Genomic DNA, 10807 nt, shown 5'->3' with positions numbered 1-10807 from the left:
AGAAAACATCACCGGATATGCAGTAGTAGGAATCAGGAGAAGAACTACGAATTGGTAGCGCCTGACTCCGATGAAAGGGTTTGCTTTCCTTCTTTGACCCAGGAGGAACGTCCCTTCTTTTATTCTTACGACTACTTTTTCAGCCAAATGAACATCACCCTTTCTTTTACCTCCTTTAAGACTGACTTGTTGTGGTCGTGTAATGTAGCTCCATCCCAGCTCCATCCGAACTCTCGGGGCTTTATCAAGGTCTTTCAGTTGCTTTGCCAATAATTGGATGTGAAACCTTCTCAAACTCTCTTTCTTTACCTCTTTGTCTTGACCAAACCTAGGACTACCAAAAAAAAGCTTCTTGGATTTCTTTCAGGTCTACCCAAGGACACAAAGTGTTTTCTATGTACAATGAGTTTTTTAGGGATTTTAAGAACTACGTTTTTAAGGTCTGAGCTGTTGAAGGAGCTCGACCATTTTTCTTGGAGTCGGATAATGAACCTGCCTTCCCCTTATGTTGGCAAAAGAATGTTGTAGTATGTAGATATACGTGGAAGATGCTTAATGAGGTCGAGCAGGCTTTTGTGAATTTGTTAGAGGGGATTTGGGGACAACCTCCACATCTCGACACAAAGAGATTTTTAGGAGACCCCTCTCTTGTCTAAGCTGAGCTGGGTAGTGGTCAACTTCTTTTTGCTTTGTTTGCTTGCTTTTTGTTTCTGTTTCTTCCAGTTTTGTAACTTGTTTTACTGTGTTTTTCAGAGATGGTTAAAAATAATGATTCCATGAAGGCCTTTAAAAAGGAGAGAAAGGCTACAGTAGCCCAGCACATCTCGGCTAAGGCTGTTGGGGAAGGATCTTCTCAGGTTCCTCCTAAGAAGCCGACCTTGAGTATTTCTGGGCCGAGGAGGGTGATTTCTACTCCTCAGGTCCATTTGGTTGATCCCCCCAGACTTCTGCTGCTACCTCTTTTCCCTCTGCCGGCCCTCTTCCGAAAAAACAGAGGACTGTTGAGCCTTTTAATCTGGACGCCCCCGACTTTGATGCTGTTGGTTTTGTCGATCAACAAATTGCTCCTTATGGCATTGTTCCTACTGATGATGTCTCCATTCTTTGCCATTTGGACTTCATTACACAAAGCAGTATCAAGATGGCACACATGGGAGCAACCTTATTCCGAACTGCTCAGGATCTTCCCATTCATGCAACAAAGGCTTTTATGGAGGAGGCCAAATCAGAATTTGATAGGATCAAGGGGTTGAAGGAGGAGATTGAGGTGAAGGTGGCGAAGCTGGAAAAAGAGTTAGAAGGTGAGAAGACTCGAGCTACTGCTGCGGTGGCTTCTGCAAATCTGGCTGTGGAGATGGCACTGAAGCATAAGGAAAGCTATGTCCTGACTTATGGTGAGATGATGGAGCTTAGGAAGAGGTTAGAATCTGCCCGGGCTGATTATGCCGAGCTCTAGGGTCATCTCGTGGGTAGTGTGACTTCTGCTTATGAGAATTTTAAGGATCAGGTCCGAGTTCTGGCTCCCGAGCTCGACCTATCTCTCTTCAGCTTGGACAATATTGTGAAAAATAGGAAGATCGTCCCTGTCCCGGATGAAGATGATAATGATGTAGATCCACCTCCTATGCCATCCACCAAGGCTTCTGTTGTCCCGACTTCTTTAACTCCCGCAGCCGAGGTCGACCACCTTGATTTGGATCCTGATGTTCAGATCCTGAATCGGGCGGATAGGACTGTCGACGCTGTCCCCCTTCAGACTCGTCCTCCTTCACACCAAGATGCCGCCACTGGGGAGTCTTTGAATCCTTTATAGTTTTCTTTGATGTATTGTGTACAGCCCGGTCTGTGGGCTATTGAACTCTTATTTGTGTTTTGTTAGACTTGGATATTTTAGTTGCTTTTCTTAACAACTTTATTTAGAAAAACAAATGGCTTTTCAACTCTTGAGGTCACCTTTTCAAGTGGCCTTTTGATTTATAGTAGCTTTGTTTCTTCATGATATGGTTGTCTACAGCTTTTTGACACTTTCAGGAATCTTTGGAGTGTTGGAGTCTTGCTGTCTGACCTCTTTTGATTGCCTTTGTGATTTATTTCCTGCTTTAGTCGAAGCTAGCTTTGTTCAACTATTCTTTTTTGCATTCTTTGATAGAATACTTGTAGATTGATTTTATTGAGGTTATGGCTTTCTGAGTCCGGCTTGAGTCCCTTATAGCACATGCCTTCTGTCGGTCGACTTCTTTCGTTTAGTCTTTGCGAATTATTTTTAGTAATCCCTTGGGATTTACTTTTTATAACTCTGTTGCTTTAATTGGTTTGGTCCGACTTCTTCATGTCGGTCCCTTCTAAGTTATTTCTGGTAATCCATTTTTTAGTTGGACCTTGCCAGGTCTCTTTTTATGGATTACCTTTTATAACTTTGCAGCTTTAGTTGGCTTGGGCCGACTTCTTCATGTCGATCCCTTCTAAGTTATTTCTAGTAATCCATTTTCAGGGTTGACCAGGCCTCTTTTCTATGGCTTACTTTATAACTTTTAGTCGCTTTGATCAGGCTGGTCCGACTTCTTTATGTCTGTCCATCCTAAGTTATTTTTAGCAATCCACTTTTTCTAAGACCTCGTCAGGTCTCTTTCTATGGATCACTTTTTTATAACTTTTGTGGTTTTCGTCCAACTTCTTCACGTCGGCTCGGTCTGAGTTATTTCTAGTAATCCCTTTTGTATGGGTTACTTTTTATAACTTTTGGCATTAATCTATTTTTATCGCATTTTCATCTTGCCAATTTTGTAGAAATCGGGCGGCGTGTTCGCCTTGCCAACCTTTGTCGAAATCGAACAATTAATTTGATTTTCATCGTGATCGGACAGTGAATTTGGATTTCACCTTACCGATATGTAGCTTTGGAATCGGGCGATGAATTTTTTGCATTCACATTAATGTCTTGATAGTGAGATTTTGTAGGGAATCTGAAAAGCTTTATTCAAGTAAAAAAAATAAACATGTAGGCAAAAAGTATATATACATGTGGGTGCTTACCCTTCTAGGTCAGGTAATTTTACAGATCTTGGCTTGGTGCCTCATTAAAAAATTTTTTCAGGAAAAAGAGTTCACTTTCTGACCTAAGATCTTTTTATTACCTCCTAACTATAATACCTTCTTAGGTTGCAGGCATGCCATGACCTTGGTAGCTCTCATCCCTCGAGTTCGGATACTTTATAGTAGCCTTTTCCCAGTACTTCTGTAACTTGGTAGAGTCCTTTCCAGTTAGCCGCTAGCTTTCCCTCTTCGGGTCGACTTGTTCCGATATCATTTCGGATTAGGATGAGATCGTTGTTGTCAAAGCTTCGCTGTACTACCTTTCGATTGTATCGTGAGGCCATTCGACGTTTTAATGCCTCCTCCCTGATCCGAGCTCTTTCTCAGATTTTTGGAAGTAGGTCGAGCTCTTCCCTCTGGAGTTGGGAGTTGGCCTCTTCATTGTAGTAGATCATTCTGGGGGATTCTTCTTTGATTTCTACTGGGATCATTGCCTCCATTCCATAAGCCAATCGGAAGGGTGATTCCTTTGTGGTGGAATACGGAGTTGTCTGATATGCCCATAGGACTTGTGGGAGCTCTTCAGCCCAGGCTCCCTTTGCGTCCTGTAATCTCCATTTTAACCCAGCCAAAATGACTTTGTTAGCTGCTTATGCTTGTCCATTAGCTTGTGGGTGTTCTACGGATGTAAAATGATGCTTTATTTTCAAGTCGGCTACCAACTTTCTAAAGCCTGTGTCTGTAAATTGAGTGCCATTGTCCGTGGTAATGGAATAAGGAACCCCAAACCTTGTGACAATATTTCTATTTAAGAATTTTTGACTTCTTTACGCAGTGGCATTGGCTAGGAGCTCTGCTTCAATCCATTTTGTAAAATAATCTACCCCTACGATGAGGAACTTGACTTGTCCCGATCCTTGAGCGAAGGGCCCGAGGAGATTGAGTCCCCACTTTGCAAATGGCCAAGGTGATGTTATGCTGATGAGCTCCTCTGGTGGGACGATGTGGAAGTTAGCATGTTTTTGACATGGTGGACATGTCTTGACGAACTCGGTGGCTTCTTTTTGCAACGTTGGCCAAAAGAATCCGGCTCGGCGTACTTTATTGGCAAGAGCTCGAGCTCCGAGATGATTGCCACACGTGCCACTGTGTATCTCTCCCAAGTCCTCTTTTGTGTTAGAGATTGGTACACATTTTAGTAGGGGCGTCGAAATCCCTCTCTTGTATAGGATGTTGTTTATGATGGTGTAATACTGTGCCTCCCGCTTTAACCTCTTTGCCTCCTTTTTATCTGTAGGGAGTATCTCTGATTTGTGGTAGCTGATTATAGGAGTCATCCATCCTTGATTCTGACTTGATATGGTTAGGACTTTGTCTTCTTCCAAGATTGACAGGTTCTGCAATTTTTCCTGGATGAGGCTTCCATTATTGTCCCCTGGTTTGGTGCTGGCTAATTATGAGAGTGCGTCAGCTTGGGCACTCTGTTCTCGAGGTATATGTCGGATCTCGTATTCCTTGAATTGTCCGAGTTGTTCCCTGGTTTTGTCCAGGTACTTTTTCATGGCAGTGTCTTTAGCTTGGTAGGTCCCTACTATTTGTGAGGTAATGACTTGTGAATCATTAAAGATGACAAGTTTTTGGGCTCCCACCTCTTTAGCCAGCTTCAAACCAGCCAATAACGCCTCGTACTCAGCCTAATTATTGGAGGCAGGGAACTCAAACTTCAGGGAGAGTTCAATTTGGGTTCCCTGATTGCTTTCTATTATCACACCTGCTCTACTCCCAGTTTTATTTGAAGAGCCATCCACGTAAAGATTCCAATTTGTAAGGATTTCTGGGGTGTCAGTATACTCTGCGAGGAAATCGGCCAGATATTGGGATTTGATGGCTGTCCGAGCTTCATATTGAAGGTCAAATTCAGACAACTCGACCGCCCATTGTAGGATTCTTTCTGCTAAATCTTTTTTTTGTAGAATACTTTTCATGGGTTGGTTGGTCCGAACCTTGATGGTATGAGCTTGAAAGTATGGGCGAAGTCGTCGAGAAGTTAGTATGAGAGCATAGGCGAACTTCTCTATTTTTTGATAGTTCAGCTCGGATCCCTGTAATGCTTTGCTGATGAAGTATACGGGTTGTTGTCCACTTTCATCCTCCTTGACTAGTGTTGAAGCTACTGCCCGACTTCCTACTGCAAGGTATAGTATGAGTGCTTCTCCTTCCCGTGGTCGGGTGAGGATGGGTGGTTGTCCCAGGAACTTTTTAAACTCCTGGAAGGCTTGTTCGCACTCAAGTGTCCATTCGAACTTTTGTCCCTTCCTTAGGGTTGTGTAGAAGGGGCGAGATCTTATGGCTGATCCAGCTAGAAATCTGGACAAGGCTGCTAGTCGCCTGTTGAGTTGTTGCACCTCTTTGACATAGTTCGGGCTTTTCATGTTGAGTATGGCATGGCACTTGTCCGGTTTTGCTTATATTCCTCTTTGTGTGAGCATGAAACCCAGGAATTTGTCGGCTTCTACTGCGAAGGTGCATTTCGCCGGATTGAGTCGTATGCCATACTTTCGTATGGTATTGAACACTTGGGCGAGGTCGGATAGTAATGACTCCTCGCTTTGTGTTTTTACTAACATGTCGTCCACATATACCTCCATAAGTTTCCCGATATGGTCTGCGAAGACCTTGTTCATTAATCTTTGATACGTGGCTCCTGCGTTTTTGAGTCCGAATGGCATGACGACGTAGCAGTAGTTTGCTTTTGGGGTTAAGAATGAGGTTTTTTCTTGTCCACTAGGGCATCGATACTTGGGAGTGGATAGGGATCTTTTGGGCAAGCTTTGTTGAGATCGGTATAGTCGGTGCACATCTGCCACTTCCCATTTGATTTTTTTACCAGGACGACGTTGGCTAGCCATAGTGGGTACTTGACTTCCCTTATAAATCCTGCCTCTGGTAGAGCTTGTACCTGTTCTTCCACAGCTTGGGATCTTTCTGGTCCGAGCTTTCTACGCCTCTGCTGTATTGGCCGAGATCCTAGATATACTGCCAGTTTGTGGCACATTAGTTTGGGGTCTATGCCCGGCATGTCTGTGGCCTTCCATGTGAAGAGGTCGACGTTATCTTTTAAGAACTGTATCAGGGACTCCTTTACCTCTCTTTTTAGGATTGCGCCAATACTGGTTGTTTTATCAGGGACATCTCCAATCTGTACAATAACCAATAACAAGGCACACAATTGTAATTGCCCGGCAACGACGCCATTTTTTATGAAGGGAAATTTGGTTAGTATAGAATTTCACAAATAGAATCTCGTTGCAAGTATAGTTTCTAAACCAACAAATATTCCTCCATCAAAAAATTGTTTGTCACAAGTAAAAACCCCAATAAAAATAACCGAGAGTATTAATCCCGGGTCGTTCTCCCTAGGAATTACAATGAAGTGCTTTATTATTGGCTATTGGTACACGGAATCGTGATCGCACACTTTTCACACAACTCTGTGCAGCTGACCAGCAGGTGCACTGGGTCGTCCAAGTAATACCTTACGTGAGTAAGGGTCGATCCCACGGAGATTGTCGGCTTGAAGCAAGCTATGGTCATCCTTGTAAATCTCAGTCAGGCAGATTCAAATGGTTATGGGATTTTGATAATTGAAATATAATTAAAACAGAAAATAAGATAAAATCACTTATGTAATTCATTGGTGGGATTTCAGATAAGCATATGAAGATGCTTTGTTCCTTTTGAACCTCTGCTTTCCTATTGCCTTCATCCAATCATTCATACTCCCTTCCATGGCAAGCTGTATGTTGGGGGATCACCGTTGTCAACAGCTACCGTCCGTCCTCTCAGTGAAAATGGTCCAAATACGCTGTCACCGCACGGCTAATCATCTATTGGTTCTCACTCATGTTGGAATAGGATCCATTGATCCTTTTGCGTCTGTCACTATGCCCAATACTGACGAGTTTGAAGCTCGTCACAGTTATCCCATCCCAGATCCTACTCGGAATATCACAGACAAGGTTTAGACTTTCCGGATCTCAAGAATGGCCGCCAATAATTCTAGCCTATACCACGAAGGTTCTAATCTTAGATTAGAAACCCAAGAGATATGCACTCAAGCTATTGCAGATAGAACGGAGGTGGTTGGTAGGCACGCATTCATAGGTGAGAATGATGATGAGTATCACGGATCATCACATTCATCATGTTGAAGTGCGAGTGAATATCTTGGAATAAGAATAAGTTTTAATTGAATAGAAAACAGTAGTACTTTGCATTAATTCATGAGAAACAGCAGAGCTCCACACCTTAATCTATGGGGTGTAGAAACTACACCGTTGAAAATACATAAGTGAAAATAGGGTAGACATGGCCGAGTGGCCAACCTCCCATGGAGGTCTCAGAACGTAAAAGTTACATAATGTGTTCCAGAGATAAAAATACAATAGTAAAAGGTCCTATATATAATGAACTAGTAGCCTAGGGTTTACAGAAATAAGAAATTAATGCAGAAATCCACTTTTGGGCCCACTTGGTGTGTGCTTGGACTGAGCATCGAAGCTTTCACATGTAAAAATTTTTCTTGGAGTTAAATGCCAGCTCTGGTGCCAGTTTGGGCGTTTAACTCCAGCATTTATGCCAGTTCTGGCGTTTAACGCCAGAATAGGGTAGAAAGTTGGTGTTTAAACGCCAGTTTACATTATCAAAACTCGGGAAAAGTATGGACTATTATATATTGCTGGAAAGCCCAGGATGTCTACTTTCCAACGCAATTAAGAGTGCGCCAATTGGGGTTCTGTAGCTCCAGAAAGTCCACTTCGAGTGCAGGGAGGTCAGAATCCAACAGCATTTGCAGTCTTTTTTCAGCCTCTGAATCAGATTTTTGCTCAGGTCCCTCAATTTCAGCCAGAAAATACCTGAAATCATAGAAAAATACACACACTCATAGTAATGTCCAGAAATATGATTTTTATTTAAAAACTAAAAAAATATAATAAAAAGTAATAAAAATATACTAAAAACTATGTAAAAATAATGCCAAAAAGCATATAAATTATCCGCTCATCACAATACCAAACTTAAATTGTTGCTTGTCCCCAAGCAACTAAAAATAAAATAGGATAAAAAAAAGAGAATATACAATAAATTCCGAAAATATCTATGAAGATCAGTCTTAATTAGATGAGCGGGGCTATTAGCTTTTTGCTTCTGAACAGTTTTGGCATCTCACTTTATCCTTTGAAGTTCAGAATGATTGGCATCTATAGGAACTCAGAATTCAGATAGTGTTCTTGATTCTCCTAGTTCAGTATGTTGATTCTTGAACACAGTTACTTTATGAGTCTTGGTCGTGACCCTAAGCATTTTGTTTTCCAGTATTACCACCGGATACATAAATGCCACAGACACATAACTGGGTGAACCTTTTCAGATTGTGACTCAGCTTTTCTAGGGTCCCCAATTAGAGGTGTCCAGAGCTTTTAAGCACACTCTTTTGCTTTGGACCACGACTTTAACCGCTCAGTCTCAAGCTTTTCACTTGACACCTTCACGCCACAAGCACATGGTTAGGGACAACTTGGTTTAGCCGCTTAGGCTAGGATTTTTATTCCTTTGGGCCCTCCTATCTACTGATGCTCAAAGTCTTGGATCCATTTTATTTTACCCTTTCCTTTTGGTTTAAAGGGCTATTGGCTTTTTCTGCTTGCTTTTTCTTTTTCTTTCTTTTTCTTTTATTTTTTTTGCCATTTTTTTTTCGCAAGCTTTTCACTGCTTTTTCTTGCTTCAAGAATCAATTTTATGATTTTTCAGATTATCAATAACATTTCTCCTTTTCCATCATTCTTTCAAGAGCCAACAATTTTAACATTCATAAACAACAAATTCAAAAATATGCACTGTTCAAGCATTCATTCAGAAAACAAAAAGTATTGCCACCACATCAAAATAATTAAACTATTTTAAAATTCGAAATTCATGTACTTCTTTTTCTTTTGTAATTAAAAACATTTTTTATTTAAGAAAGGTGATGGATTCATAGGACATTCATAGCTTTAAGACCTAGACACTAATGATCATGTAATAAAGACACAAACATAGATAGAGCATAAAGCATAATTTTCGAAAAACAGAAAAATAAGAGCAAGGAGATTAAAAAACGGGTCCACCTTAGTGATGGCGGCTAGTTCTTCCTCTTGAAGATCCAATGGAACGCTTGAACTCCTCTATGTCTCTTCCTTGCCTTTGTTGCTCCTCCCTCATGGCTCTTTGGTCTTCTTTAATTTCATGAAGGAGGATGGAATGCTCTTGGTGTTCCACCCTTAGTTGTCCCATGTTGGAACTTAATTCTCCTAGGGACGTGTTAATTTTCTCCCAATAATTTTGTGGAGGGAAGTGTATCCCTTGAGGTATCTTAGGGATATCATGATGAGGAATTTCCTCATGCTCTTATTGAGGTCCATGAGTGGGCTCTCTTGCTTGCTCCATCCTTTTCTTAGTGATGGGCTTGTCCTCATCAATGAGGATGTCTTCCTCTATGCCAATTCTAGCTGAATTGCAGAGGTGACAAATTAGATAGGGAAGGCTAACCTTGACAAAGTAGAGGATTCGTCTACCACCTTGTAGAGTTCTAGGGATATAACCTCATGAACTTCTACTTCCTCTCCATTCATGATGCTATGGATCATGATAGCCCGGTCTATAGTAACTTCAGACCGGTTGCTAGTGGGAATGATTGAGCATTGGATGAACTCCAACCATCCCCTAGCCGCTGGCTTGAGGTCAAGCCTTCTTAGTTGAACCGGCTTCCCTCTTGAATCTCTCTTCCATTGAGTGCTATCAATCAGATTTCTGCTAATTTAGAATTTTATGAAAATAATCGCGTGTTAGGTATAGCTTCTAAACCAACAGAGAATCCTTTCATACAAAAGTTTGATTGTCACAAGTAACAAAACCCAATAAAATTTATAACCGAAGTATTTAAACCTCGGGTCGTCTTCTCAAGGAATTACAGGGAGGTATGATTTATTATTGGTTATGTAAAAAGATATGTTTTTGGGTTTTTTAAAATAAGGAATAAGTAATTTAAATGACAAGAAAAATAAATTAATAATAATAAAATCTCTTGGCAAGGTATAAGAATTGGACGTCCTATCCTAGTTATCCTTATCAATTGTGATGAGAATTGGATTTTGCTCCCACCTTGTTAACCTCTAACTATGAAGGTAAGTCAAGTGGATGAATCAATTTGATTCCTCTGGTCCTAGTCAATTCCTATGGAAAGACTAGAGTTATTGGAATACAAATCAACTAGCAAAGATAACAATCATCAATCACAAGGAGTTTGATAACTCAAGTGTCTCCAATTACTTAACCAAAGTAAAAAGGGAGAAAATCTACTTGAATAAAAATGCCTTCAGATGGGAAGCAACATTAACATAAATAAAAGAAAGAAATCTTAAATTTGAAATACCTCAAATTATATTAAATAAAGAAATCAACTCTAACATGAAGTTCATAAGCCAAATTGAAAAGATAAATAACAATTAAAGTAATAGAATAAATAAAAGTAGAAAATAAATTAAAGGAACATTGAACCTGTGATTGAAAAGAAGTAGCCTAAACATAATAGAAATTCTAAATCCTAATCCTAAGAGAGAGGAGAGAACCTCTCTCTCTAAAACTACATCTAATCCTAAAATTGTGTATTATTAAAGCTTCCTTGATGAATGAATGGATTCCACCACTTTATAGCCTCTAAGATGTGTTTTCTGGG

This window comes from Arachis ipaensis, chromosome B7 (genome assembly GCF_059453495.1).
Source record: "Arachis ipaensis isolate K30076 ecotype BB chromosome B7, ASM5945349v1, whole genome shotgun sequence".
NCBI lineage: Eukaryota > Viridiplantae > Streptophyta > Magnoliopsida > Fabales > Fabaceae > Arachis > Arachis ipaensis.
This window is presented reverse-complemented; position numbering follows the sequence as displayed.